This window comes from Mixophyes fleayi, chromosome 8 (assembly GCF_038048845.1).
Source record: "Mixophyes fleayi isolate aMixFle1 chromosome 8, aMixFle1.hap1, whole genome shotgun sequence".
Lineage (NCBI taxonomy): Eukaryota > Metazoa > Chordata > Amphibia > Anura > Limnodynastidae > Mixophyes > Mixophyes fleayi.
In genome coordinates, this window is record NC_134409.1 from 64,824,894 (window position 1) to 64,839,352 (window position 14,459).

Genomic DNA, 14,459 nt, shown 5'->3' on the forward strand with positions numbered 1-14,459 from the left:
ATTCATTGAATTCCAGCCAGCAAAGCCAAGTAGACATAAATTCTGTATATCTATTTTGGGATGAGAGTTTGAGGACTTCCAGTGTTATAAAAAAAAGTCAATAATTTTAAATCATTCTACTATAGAAGGGGGTTTGTCTGATCTCCAGTGTACAGGTATTATTGCGGATCAACCCACCTTGTGGCTCCAAACGCATTTTGGTTAAAAGGAGGATCAATGTTATATTTGCATAGGCTTGTTAAGTCTATAGTCAGAATAATCACTAAAGTTTTAGTATGGTAAAGTAAATGGGAAGGTACAAATAGTTTGGAATAATTAATTGTTTAGGTTGACAATTCCCGAAAACTGTTCAATTCCTTCATCAGTTTTGAGATGGAAATTCCAGGATTTCATACTGTAGACAAGGAATCAGCTGGGAAAGCTGCAAGTTTATATTCATTGTTACCCAGTTGTATAGCAATGATAACTGGGTTTCCATGCTTAGAACAAATATCAGGGGGGACAAGGGGCACCACTGTCTGGTTTCATATGTAATACAGAATTAATTAAAAAATGAACTATTTGTTTACGTTTGTGCTGATTTAAATAGGACAAGGATTATATTTAGACAGTGTTTCAATTCTGTTCCAAAAACTAGATCCTTGTAATGACAGCCATGAAGCAAGGAATATAATGAAAACAAATCTATTTTTTGGCAGCGAGAAATAAATCCAGGCAATGCCAGGTAAACACAGACCAGGTAAGGCTGGGTATATAAACAAACATCTGGGTGTGGCTGCATAACAAGTAAATTGTAATGAATACAACATAGCAGGCAGGTAACTTAGCTGAACAATGATTAACGGCATGGACCAGGAATTCACAGGAACTGTAAGCTTGCAGCATAGCCAAAGCACTAGACAGTTTTCAGGTTAACATGCAGGTGTGAGTAGTAAGTGGTTACTAAACAGCAGGTACAGGCAGGAGCAAGGATTTCACAGGAACAGAAGGTAGCAATGCAAGTACTCCAAAGGAAAAACACACAATGACCAGCAATGGTCATGGTGAGGAACAGGCAAAAATAGTCATTAAGGCAGGTGTTTATAATTAACAGGATAAGAAGATTAACTCCTGCCATAGAGGGGGAAATGGTAGAACAGCAGCACCTTTAGTGGTATTGAGGAACTGCAACTAGATTCAAGATAACAGACAGGCCAGATCCAGTTACATCTGCTTCAGTATACTGTGCATAAATTGCCTGTGTCAAAAAAAATTTCAGAGTCTGTTGATATTATAATAGAAGGGATCTTAGACTTTGAAATCAGGTCTATAACTTTAGTTGTATTGTCTCAGGCTTTTCTTCCTGGGACAAATCCCACTTGGTCATTGTGGATCAAACCATGAGCTAAATTCTTCAGATCATTTTTGATTAACTTAGCATAAAGTTTTATATCAATGTACAACATATTCTGCAGTTAGTGCACTGGAAGGGATCCTTGCCTTCCCTTGGAACTACTGGAATATGGGTTCCAATGGACTAAGCCAGAAAAAAAAGATATTTCAGAGATTTTATTAAAGGCATGTAGGCGGAATGTGGATCGTTTTTTTAATACATTGTATAGTATGATTGAATCATTTTGCCAAGACAAACAAGATTTGACCTCTGAACTATTAAAATTAACAGTGGATTTATTTTTCTGATGGACAATATAGTATATTATGTAGGCCTTTATGAAATAGTTGCAGAGTTTTCCTAAATTAAAAGAAATGTCTGAAAATATTAATTATTCTTATCACCACAGAGAATAAAGGAAAGGAATAAATTGTATTATTAATTATTAATCTGTCAATCTATCAAGAAAATAGTGTTGAATCTATTATTAGGATATGAACATAACATAATCCCTTGAAGGTTACATACTATATGGAACATTTATACAAGTAATTTATATTCTAAAATATTATTCTAAACAAGAGGTTTCAGCAACTTTTAACAACTAAATTTTGTAATTTTCCAACAATAAGTGCTATTAAACTTTTGAGTCTGATAACCATCTGAGGGATTTTTGGTGCCATTGTCATTGTTTTTTGTTAAGACATTGAATCTATATATAATAAAATGCCTCTCTCATGTATAGTTTAAAGAATTTTTATGTACAAAGAAAATAGCAATGAATCAATACTATAGTATGTAAACTGACAGATATATTTTATATAACATACGATTTTTAACATTATGCTATCAGGATACACATATCATTTGAAAATAATATCTTTTTTTTCAGAAATAAGGGGATCATTTATAATTATAGTACATAATTGATAATACTCCAGTAAAATTATTTCAATCTAATATATGAATAATCTTCACATCTGTCATGTGTGTATAAGAGGTTCTATATTTTATATAATGTCTTTGTTTTTCAGTTTTTTTACTGAACATATAGATCACCTAATCAGCAGGTTTATCAGGACACAGTGTGAAACATACATGTGTTTTCACATTTTGATTAAAAGTCACATGTTACATTCACTACATTGTTTTTAATTACATGTTATATCATTATGAGCACCATTTCTGAACTTATTATATACTTTTTTTTATTTCACAATTATCACATTTACAGTATTATTAATGCATACATTTAGAATTAAGGATGCAACAATTGTTTTACAAAAATTCACTTTAAAAATAATACACAGAAGATATATATGAAATATGGGTAATTGCTTCCCACTGTCTCTTGGACTATAAAGATAGGCTTTGTTCCATATATTTTAATATATTCTAACATATGATATATTTCAATATAAACTAAACATAATAACACTTGAAACCAGTCGTAAAGAAACCAATTTAATTATATTAATGAATATCGCGCTGCTCCAAATGTCCTCTAGTGGTTTATATACATCATTTATTTATGAATATATGAGATCAATCCAAATGTCAAACATCCAATTATATTTGAGAAATGCAAAAATCAATTCCAATTGAATAATGTGTGTACAGATGTTTGTAAACTACATAAAACATTGACTCGCTTGTCACTTTCTCACTACATAAAACATTGACTCACTCCAAAGAATATTTAAAATATAACTTTAATATCAACTTAAAACATTAAAAATACCGTTGATAAATATAAATTAAAATTACTTGCTGGAGTAGCTGGTGTTGCAGACTATGCACACTGCGGCACTTCAGTGATGTCTGACACAGTTTCTAGGGTAATATAAATGTTGGGTGTCTGGTGCCTCAATATGTTTTGTGTCCCCAATTGTGCCACTTGATCCATGGGCTTGTGATGTTGCCTTGAAAATATGTAAAAAAAAAATCTACTAATCAGCTAATCAGTAACATGAAAAATGTATTTACCAGATTTTATGTAAACCTGAAAATGAAAAAAACAGTGGTAATGTCACGGAATGTTTCGGACTGAAGATCACCTGCAGGTATTAGCGCTGCTACACAGAGAGACGCATAATCTAATACACCACCGGTCTTCACCAGGGACCCTCGCAAGGGAGTATGGGTTTCGCTACAAGTGGTGTGCAGGTCGTGGCCCTCTCAGGAAGCTATGAGCGAGGTGGGTTGGTGAACAATCGTAGCCGTACAGGCAGAAGTCATAACCGTGTGGGCAAGCGAGGTACCAGGGAGCAGACAAGTGGAGTCAGAAGGCCAAGGGTCAAAATCAGGAAGCACAAAACAGACCAGAGGAGAATCCAGAGTGTAGTAAGGACAAGCCAGTGCGGTACACAGGGAATCGGTCCGGATGCAGAAAGAACTACAACAGCACTGGAGCATAGGAGACCTTGTTACTCTGGCACCCTAATGGTGCCAGAGTATCCTTACTATAGTGGTTAGTGTGTGATCATTGGTGGACAGGGGATCAGCGACAGGAAGCCGGGGAGCACATCCCATTGCCGTAGCAACGGCCGCGCATGCGCCCAGAGCCCGGCCGGAGCGTAGGACGTAGAGAACCCTCTGTCCCTGGCAGAAGAGGTGAAGCGGGGACGGTGCCTGACAGATTACACGTTATATTATTATTATTATTATTATCATTTATTTGTTAGGCGCCGCACATAGTACAAACAGTAGACTATACAGGGTATAACAGTACAGAACAATAAACAAAGTGCCAATACTTCAAAAACTCCAGGCAGGCAGATGCAATAGACACGGAGCAGAAGAACGGGTAAGGAGACAGGAGGGAATGAAAACATAGGCGCATTCACCTTCCAAGGAGTCATCATCCTCCATCCTGATGATTGTGGACCCTTTGAGTTTGAAAATTGGATGTCTCAAATTATTATGTTTGGATGGTTTATATAAAAAAAAACACAAACATAAAAAACCTAACAAATTGTCATTAGTCCATTAGGGTGCAGATTCAGTTAGTAAATAGTGTCCCGGAACAGCTGTGAGACACTACCTGGTGTTTTTTTTTAGTGAAAGTAATGCTTACTTTTGCTCGCGCCCCATGGAGGTGCAAGCAAAAGTAAGCATTTTCTCCTTTATTCACTTTTTAATATCAGAGATGTGCTTCCTATAATTTTCAATGCTCCTTTTAATGGGGCCCACAGGACTGACCACATCACATACTTGACTCCACAGCTGCTTTTTCTGTGAAAAAGCTGTATTGGCAGCTAGACTGTCCAAAATGCACTTATAAACCGGCACAAAACTGTGGATAAGCGCACAGTTTTCAGCAAAACATGTGCCCAGACTTAGTCTTGCCAGCAGAAGGGCCTGCCTCTCCTCCTGCTCGTCCTCATCTCCAAGCTCATCTCTGTCCTCCTTCCTACTGTCCCTAGCCTCCTCATCTCTCCTTCCTCTCACCATGCTGACAGACAAAGGACACACAGTGGAAAGACTAACCAACAAACAAATATACTCAAATACCAAACACAAAGGAAAACACAAAAAAAAACAACACTAGCCAAAAAAAAACATATTAATAAACACACAGACAATAATACAAACAAGGGCAGCTAAATCCAACAAAACACACTCCTTAACACAAAATTACCTCTCTCTTGCACTGTCACCAGAACTCTATATGCCCCTGAAACCCCTATTAACTCAAATAAGTAAGTACCCTCCTTTTTATCATATTAGTGAGGTCAAAATTGTGTGAGTTTTGCACGTAAAACTTGCAACCAATCAGAAATGGGTATTGATTTGAAAATTGCGAATTTATAACTAAACATGGGCGATTTGAGAGTCTCTAAAATCGCAAATCGCTCCAGATGGACAACAATTTCCTATTTGACAGTACAAATCGCTAGTTAATACATATGGACACTTGTTGGTCAAATTGCCAGTGACCTCTAATGATTTGTGTCGATTTTAAATCACTGCAAAAATCGCAGCTTGGTACATTTGCCCTGTGAGGTCATACTGTCCAGTAGATCCAGTAGAGCTTTCTAGCTTAGTTTGGTAAAATTTGAGAGAAAAAGCTAGTTATTAGTCATTAGTCATGTGATATCAAGATTCCAGACTCATGCATGCTTTGATAACACATTAACACTGGTGTTAAAGGTAATCTCACTACCTTAGGATTTGTCATCCACTTTTATAGCATTTTTGTTTTTCTGTTGATTATAGTTAAGGTTTCCAAACTTGCCAGTCGAATTTCAGATGACCTGGTTTCATGTTACTGATAATCAGGGGCGGGCTGGGCCGGGGGGCAGGGGGGCATTGGTCCCCCAGGCCGCTTGATCAGACAGCTATTCGGGCCGCCCCCCCATCTCCATTATCAAAGCTACAACATCACATTGTCTTTTACAACCATACAAACATAAACTATGTACTATTGAACCCATTCAAATCTCAGCCATATTCTAACATCTGCAAAACAGATACATCTATTTCACTCTCTTACACACTATGGGCCTGATTTACAGACACAAGTCCTTCTGTTCAGTGAAAAAAAGCACTTTGCACTCTGACTGAGATGGATCTCTTACAGCGCTTAGAGAGGTATAACGGGGAGGTAGTGGGCGAGCCTTGCAATGTAAAATGCGTTCACACTCTTTACATGCTATTTTGAGTTGAAAGCAACCGCAGATAAGTCTCTATGAGATGTATCTTTTGCAGGTGCTTTCAGCTGGTGCAAAAGAAGTTGATGTATTAAAAAATTAAAAATGTTAAAAAAAGGTGTGCACACCCTCAAAAACAGCATAACCAACCCTTGTGCTGTTTGGGGGGGGGGGGGGGGACACATTTTTTTCATTTTATTTTACTTTTTTTTTTAATTTAATTTTCTGCTTTGATACACTTGCATGCTGGCCCATAAGGTAGATAAAGAGGTGTGTTTGTGCAATTTGCACAATATTCGGAGTCGCACAGTACTCTAGGATCCGTGCCACTGTAAATTGTCCCACACCGCACTCCGGGTATCTCCACCCGAGCCTCAATACACTGACTCTCACTTTAATTCTCTTCATTGTGCAGGCTGTCAGCAACGGTTTACACCTGTGCTTACTTCACCTGTGGTTGGCCTGTTCAGCCATTGGTCAGCCCTCCTTTATAAGGCTCCTCCTTTCACCTTCTCATTGCTGGTTCTTCAAGTCTACACCTTAACTGTCCCACATCCCTGTGGTAAGCTGTGGACCACTGTCTGCTGCATACCTAGATACCGCTGATCTCCGCCCATTTGTTCCACTTGTTAGTGGTGATTGCTGTGATCAATGCCCGTTACTTACTCTACACGCACCGCTGACTACTGCTGATTTGTTCCACATCCCTGTGGTAAGCTGTGGCTCATCCTTTGCTGCATACCTGGATAACACTGATTTCTGCTCATCTGTTCCACTCAGTCGTGGTAATCGCTTTGATCAACGCCTGCTACTTACTCTGCACGCACCACTGACTACTGCTGATTCGTTCCACATCCCTTTGGTAAGCTGTGGCTTATCATCTGCTGCATACATGGATACCACAAATCTCTGTTCATCTGGTCCGCTCGTTACTGGTAACTGCTGTGATCATCTTTAACGAATTACTCTGCCTGCATCGCTGACCTCCGCTAATTCCTTCCACAGCCATGTGGTGATAGTTGTGGCTCATTGTCTGCTGTATGTCTCATGCTCCATTGAACGCTGCATAGATGTTCCACTTCTTAGTGGTATTTGCTGTGATCCATGCTCACTATGTATTCTGCCTGCACCGCTGGGCTCCGCTGACTGTTCCTACTCTCCAGTATAACAGCTCTGGTCCATCATCTGCAGGATACTCTGTACTCCATTTAACTTTGCTTTTATGTTCCACTCTTTAGTGGTAATTGCTATGATCGTCATCTGCTATTAGAACTGTATCTCTCTGAATGCTGCCTAAACTAATTCTCTATTCTGTCTCACTGGGAACTTCCCTGGAGGGCCGCGACCTGCAAGGTGGAAGTCGCTGAAGCCCAAATTCCCTTGCGGGAATCCCTGGTGAATACCATCCATTCTGTTAGAATCCGCGCCTCTAGAGAAATCTAGCCAATACCAGTTGAGACAGCAGGATCTCACTCATTCTTCGTGTACAAACCTGACATAAATACTGTGTAAAGTATGGGATGCAATGTACACTTACGATTTCAGTGTAAATTGCATCTGACTCTAAATGAGGCCCTATGTATTTACTGTGTTAAATTTACACAAACTCCTATTGCTAAACTCCTTAAATACTATGGGAATAAACAATGTACATATTAAACATATTTAACCAATATCTAATCTCACATGTTTAAATATTTACCACAACCCCGAAGGGGCCAGTGAAGATTAAAGGTATGTCTGTGTACAGAGAGAGGATGAATGAATAAAGCCACCAACCTAAGGAGAGAGGCATCAGGATTATGGATCCCAGTATTCGATATGTAAATGTAGACAGCTTAAAAGGCTCAAATTGGTTTGTCTAATTAACGTGGGGGGGAGAGAGAAATCAGCTAATTTTCTTGTGTGAATCTTTGGAAGGAAAATGGAATATATAATAGATTATATATAATCTTCTTCAAGTTGCTATAAAAGTCATTTGTCCTTAGCTTTTGACTTTCTCTGTGATCCTGGGCCCTTTTTTTCACCTCAACTTTATTATCTAGTCAACAATAAGCATATAAACATTACTTTAATAATCTGTTATAACGTCTTGAAAAATCTAACATTAATAATATAGTTTAATCCTCACGTTGTTTAAAAAGAATAGGATGTTAGTTATAAATTTTGTTGTAACAAAAATGGGTTGAGACCAAAATAATTCATTTGGGTTTGAGAGGGTAGTGTGGCAGCCTTGTACTAGTGGGGATTATAATCAGGGGAAAATGGTGCTTGATGATGTTAAAGAGGGTCTGTAGTGTGGGTAAGTTAGGACGATGGACAAGAGTGAGGTATTAGGCTAAAGAGGAAGGAGAGGAAACGTGATATTTGGCTAGGCAGGTTGGAAGTTACATATTGGGAAACAAGGTCAGTGAGACAGGAAAGGATATTGAGGATGTCTGTGAACATGGTATTCATTGTGATGAGGGAAGTGTCCAACATTTACTCATCACCTGGGTAGTTATTTCAAGCCTGTTGTTTGATTGGTGAAGGTTGTGGTAGAGTTGAGGAAGTGCCTTCTGCCGAATGACCCCTGATTTCTCCTCCATCTATGGCTCCTCCACATCACCGGCCTCTTTCACTAGTACCTCCTCAACATCCTCATCACCCTCCTCATCTGTAAAAAGACAACAACATACGAAAATTTGCGCTATTTTAATCAATGTCAATTGTTTGGACCCCAGTTTGCAGTGTGTCAAGGGTGGAATATTACCTCCAATTTTGGGACCCAAAAGTAAATATCACTGTATCAACCAGCATATATTATGGGTGGACTATTACATATGCATCATTTGGTACTTGATATATGATTTTGACAGTAAATAACCCTTTATTTTAAACACTTAGGTCTTATTGTACACTAGGATGACTATGTTGCAGAAGTGGCAAGGATTTGTAATGTGTATTACCAATTTACCAATAAGCCAGTTAATGTTGGAGGGATCTTGGTCAAACAAAAACATGTCATTTTTTGAAACAATGTATAATTCTTTACAATGTACTCCTGGGGGATTGTGGTTCTAATAGGGGTGGGTTGCATCCAGTATCACTGCAGTCCACCCCTTGCACCATCTGCACATCTATGCAGGCCAATGCCATGTTCTCCAAGGGATTGAGGCTTAATTGTGCTAAGGGACCACCGCCTGTCTTCTTAGAGTGCTTGCGGTGCTCCCTCAACTTCTTTTTAGCTGATGCTTAAAGTCTTGCCAGTTATGTGGAATGAGAAACGATAATAATTTTTTAAACTTGGTAAAACACTCAAATTTGCTTTGAGTTGTTGGACATATATTAAAAAAATGTAATTGACCTAGGGCTTTTTTGCAAACATTAAAAAAGGGTAATGCACAAAGAAGAAGATTTTCCACAAGTAAAGAAAATACAAATTCGAACAATGAGCCTTCACAAAAAAAGGCTAGTTTATATTAATCTTTTAAGCATTTTTAACAATAATTTATACTAAAGTTGCAAATAACAATATATTAATTATTGGACCACAAAAGAAAAAATGTTTGACCTCAGTCACCTACAACAAATTGAACCAACGGCATTGACCTGCATTGTTATCTCATCCCATTTCTGGCCTTTGGTTGGAGTGGAGAGATACTGGGTGGTGGAGTTCAGCCTCTTCTGTAATGAACAAGGTACTAGCTACAAGTTTAGCTAGCTTAGGGAACGCATATCGCGTTTTAACAAACATATCCAAGGTGGTGTGAATAGGAAATGAAGGGGGAGTTTATGACACTACAAAAAGTCTGCTTATCCTACCCATCGGTTGGTCTTTGAAAAGCAATAGCGAAACGCGCATCGGCGAGACGCCACGTTCGCTACCTCATTTGCTATACAAAAAATATTGAACTACTTGTTCCTCTGGTTACTCTATTTCAATATAAAATGATTTAGGGTGACATCATAGAACAAATTATATATTTGGCTGCATGATCTGCATCCCTAAGCTAGCTGTATGATTACTACCATACAATCAATGCTAATAAAATTACAGCTCAGGAATAGAGAGTTAACCCATTATAGATTGAGGACGTTTGCAGTGGATGCGCAATAGAGAAACTAATTGACATGCAACTAGATAGCCTCATATATAAGGGAAATCTTACAGGGGAAATAATTCTAGTACTATGTAGCAGAAAAACAGATTTTTATTCCCTGCTTGCAGAGTAAAATTGGAGGGGATGTGTAGTATAAGCTAATGCATATTAAAACATAATCTCATTCAGTAAAACCAAATATTACTCAATAATTAAAATATTACACACATGGTGAGGAAGACAGTTTATTGTTAATGTCAAGACTTGGAAAAAATAAAACCACAAATTATGTAAGATTGAAAAAAGGAATGAGACAATATAGAAGGTCCAAATAATCTTTACATATATTACTAGAGTGTATTGACGTGGCTTGACAGCAACCGGCTACCATTTTAACAGTTCACATTTCAAGGTCAATAAAATTATCACTTTCCTTTTTTTAATATTTCGCTAGAAAACATAATTGTAGTGGAGTCAGTATAGGAATCTTCCACTTTTTACTGCATATCAATAAAATTGGTGATTTTAATGTATAGAAAGATTCAAAAGCCATTGAGTGCCCTGTAAGACACATATTTCTTTCTTTTGCTCTCTGTGTAAATGCTTCGCTACCAAATTCATTTAGCTACATATCGTGAGATCCGTGCCTTAATGATTTCTCGAGTACGTAAACCCTAGCTACGTGCGTATAATACTCAACGCGAGTTGCGCTCAGAATATGTGTCTTGATGAATCAAGCTCTGAATCATAATTTGTATGCTGGTACCTTATTGTTTTATACTGTTAATGACCTCAACATATTTTACTGGTTTTTGGAATGTAAATGTGAACTACTGCCTATGACATTATATCTTCTAATACTGTTTCGATGGTTAAATAGTGAATATCTGGGACTTTATGAAACCTCAGGAAATCTGAGTAGTGGTAAGCATATCAATGGAAAGCTGAATGCATGCAACTGAAGAGAAACAAATAAATAAGTATTATTTGTATATTGTAATTAAACAATATTATATAAATAAGAAGGCGGCAGGCTATCTTGACATATTAAAATACTCCAAAATTGTCCCTCACAAAAAAATTACCACAATAATCTATATGAAAAAATGCATCTAATTATCATAGTGAATTATTAAATGACCATGAAAAATCCATTGGTAATTTGGCTGTTCACCATGGCACCGTTTCCCCTTATGAAAAGAGGAACATGATTACCATGGTAAATGATCAAATTATGACAAAATACTTTATTTAAAATAAACTTTGCTGTGGCATTAATCACACTGCACCAAGTATAATACTATTCCATAAGGCCATTTTCAGCAGTTCTCTATGCTCTTCCACAGAGTCTTTGTTCTGTTTCAGGATACATGTTACCAGAAGAAAGGTAATTTACAGTGTAATTTTGTATGAAGCATACTGCACATTTCCTCAATGACATTTCTTTTGTGGTATTCTCCTTACATGTACAATGTGGTTCTGTAGTATCTGTAGAAATAGTGAGATCAGTATCTGTACAATAACAATACCAGACATTACATGCCATCAAACCTTAATTACTAGAAAGACTGTCAGTAATGCAAAAGTTGTTAATTGATAAAGGACTGAATACAATTGCAAATAGTTGCAATTCAGATATCAATACTACAAGAAAAAAGGCAAAAAGTACCCTAAGGGGGGAATTCAATTGACGGCGAGATATTTTTTAACGCCACGTTAATCCATCTTAACGCTGTTTTTTGTCATTTTCGAGCTGGTTAACTTTACCTGCTATTCAATTACCCTTTTAACGCAGCGTTTCATGAAACGGTCCTCCCGCGCTCCAGTAGAAGGTCTATTGAAAGTATAGGGTGGTTGAGAGCCCGTCACATTAAAAGCTATTCAATTGTTTTTTTAACGCGGCAGGATAAATAGGCCGATATGCTGTTTTATCTAGCACCCCTTTGGGGTGTGCTAAAAAATAAAAATTGGTTTAAAGTACATAAAAACAGGCAAATAAGTTTAAAAAATGGTACTAGTTATTTAATTACATTTCAAAATAAAAAAAATGATGAAATATATTTTAAAAGAGAATGTCAAAATAATTATTTAAAGTTTACTTATTTCTCCTTTAAAAAATAAGCTAGTGGTGCAGTCCTTTATTTTAAATTCAACTGACACACTTTTTTTTTTCAAAATCACTTGAGTGGACAGTGCTATAGGACAGCTTTGTGGACAAAGAACCTTTGGCTGAGTGATTTTTTTGTGCACACAACCTTCTCCTACATTTGACTGAAGTGTTTTCTGCTGGATTATCGAAGATTTCCAAGGACACGTATCGCACTGTTTGTTTGGTGTTGTTTGTCCTAAAAATTATCTAAATTAACATATAAATGTATCACTTTAACCAAAGTAATATCCTTGTAAACTAGTGCTTCTCACAGGCCCATTCTTACCCGGCACAAACAGGTCTTACTCCTTACATTTTTTGTTAAAAATAGTTACTAGTTTAGTTTAGTTTAAAATTATCCTTTTTAATAATAGTTTAGTGTCTCTTTTTCAATGGAGCCATTCCTGGACACAGTGTGGATGTACATGTATGCTGCATGTATGGAGCAGACTGCTTTGAATGCAATGTAAGGCAATGTAAATGTGGGAGTGGCTGGAGAGAATGTTGATGCATGTGGTGTGAATGTGAGTATGGAAGAGGGAGAGCCTGTGGGAGAGAATGGTGCACAGCCAATGGCAGCATTGTCAATTGTGGCAAGTAGGACTAGAATTCCAAGGCCTCGATTGCCAGAGGAGGGGGTGAGAAAACTTTATCGCCTATCCTCTTCAGCAATTTACAATCTGTATGAGATTGTAAAAGAGGACCTGGAACCTCGTGTCACTACTAACCGAGCAGTCCCTGGACTTGCCAAACTGCTTGGTGCTTTGCATTTTTTGGCTTCAGGAACATTTCAGCCCACCTTGGCACTTATTGCCAGGTTTTCCTAACCCACCTTTTCTTGATCCTGTTCCAGGTCCAAAAAGCCCTCAAAAAGCAAACTGCAACTTTTATTAACTTCCCGCAGACTGCCAAAGAGTGGCGTGAGGTCAAAGCTGATTTTTATGCTTTGGCTCAAATGCCCAATGTGCTGGGTGCAATTGATGGCACCCACATTACACTTACACCACCCCACCGAATGGAAGAAAGTTTTGGTAATCGAAAACACTTCCATTCCATAAATGTTCAGATGGTTTGTGCTGCAAATCAAAAAATCACCAATGTTGTTGTTGGATTTCCAGGTTCATCGCATGACTACTTTATTTTGCAACAGTCGTCGTTGTTCCGAAATTTTGAAGCAAAATCCTTTCCACATGACTGGCTGCTTGGTAAGGTTTCTTTTTTTTTTTTTTCCCAATGTACTATTTATTCAAATCTATTATTAAAAAAAAAAGGTTATCATTTTGCAAGTGCTAATTGATAATGTAATTTTTTCTTTTTACTTTTTTTTAGGAGACGCAGGCTATGGAAACCGGTTCTGATTGCTGACTCCATTAAGCAACCCTGTATCTGCCGCAGAAAAAGGTGGCAAGCAGCACACATTAGCACCAGGGGTATTATTGAAAGAACCTTTGGTGCCCTTAAAAGCCGATTTCACTGTTTAGACAGGTCCGGCGGTGTGCTTTTATATTCACCCTCTAAAGTTTGTGATATAATTATTGGTTGTGCTATTCTGCACAATATTTGTATTGCGCAGATTGTTGTTCCTGCTCCCATGCAGCACGGACGTGCCGTGAGAGCTCTCCACTGGGGTCCAAGTCCTGGGCTCCTAAATCCTGTGGAGTAGCCCCGGCTACGCTATCTGCCTGCCTACCTCCACTCACCTGCTGCCGGGCTCCAACTCCTGCATGGCTCTGCTCTCCACGGATCCCTCACCTCCCGCCTGGATCCAATGCCTGCTTGGCACCGCTATACAAGGGTGGATTCTGCTAATTGAGCCCCCGGGTCCAGCCTTGCTCCACGTTCCCACCTGGCTCTCCATCGGATCCGGCCTTGGTCTTCAGCCGCGGTCTCAACCTCTCCTGGCCCTGCTCTGCCATCTCCAGTGGTTGTCCATCTGGGTCCCTCCAGTCTGATCTGCCTAATCGAGGCCCTGGCTCCGGCCTAGCTGCACCCTCCACCTTATGGAGGCTCTCCTCTGATCCACCCTCCGTCTCTTGCCTCTCCTGTGTTCTCCCTGGATGTCCTCAATCTGACTCTCCCAACTTTTCTACTGCCTGGTCCATCTGCTGGTTCTTTAGGCCTACTTCCGGTCAACGCCTTCGGTCTCCAGTGCTGCTCCTCTCCCCATTGCGATCCACTTCCAGTCAGCTTGCCTTGGATGCCGT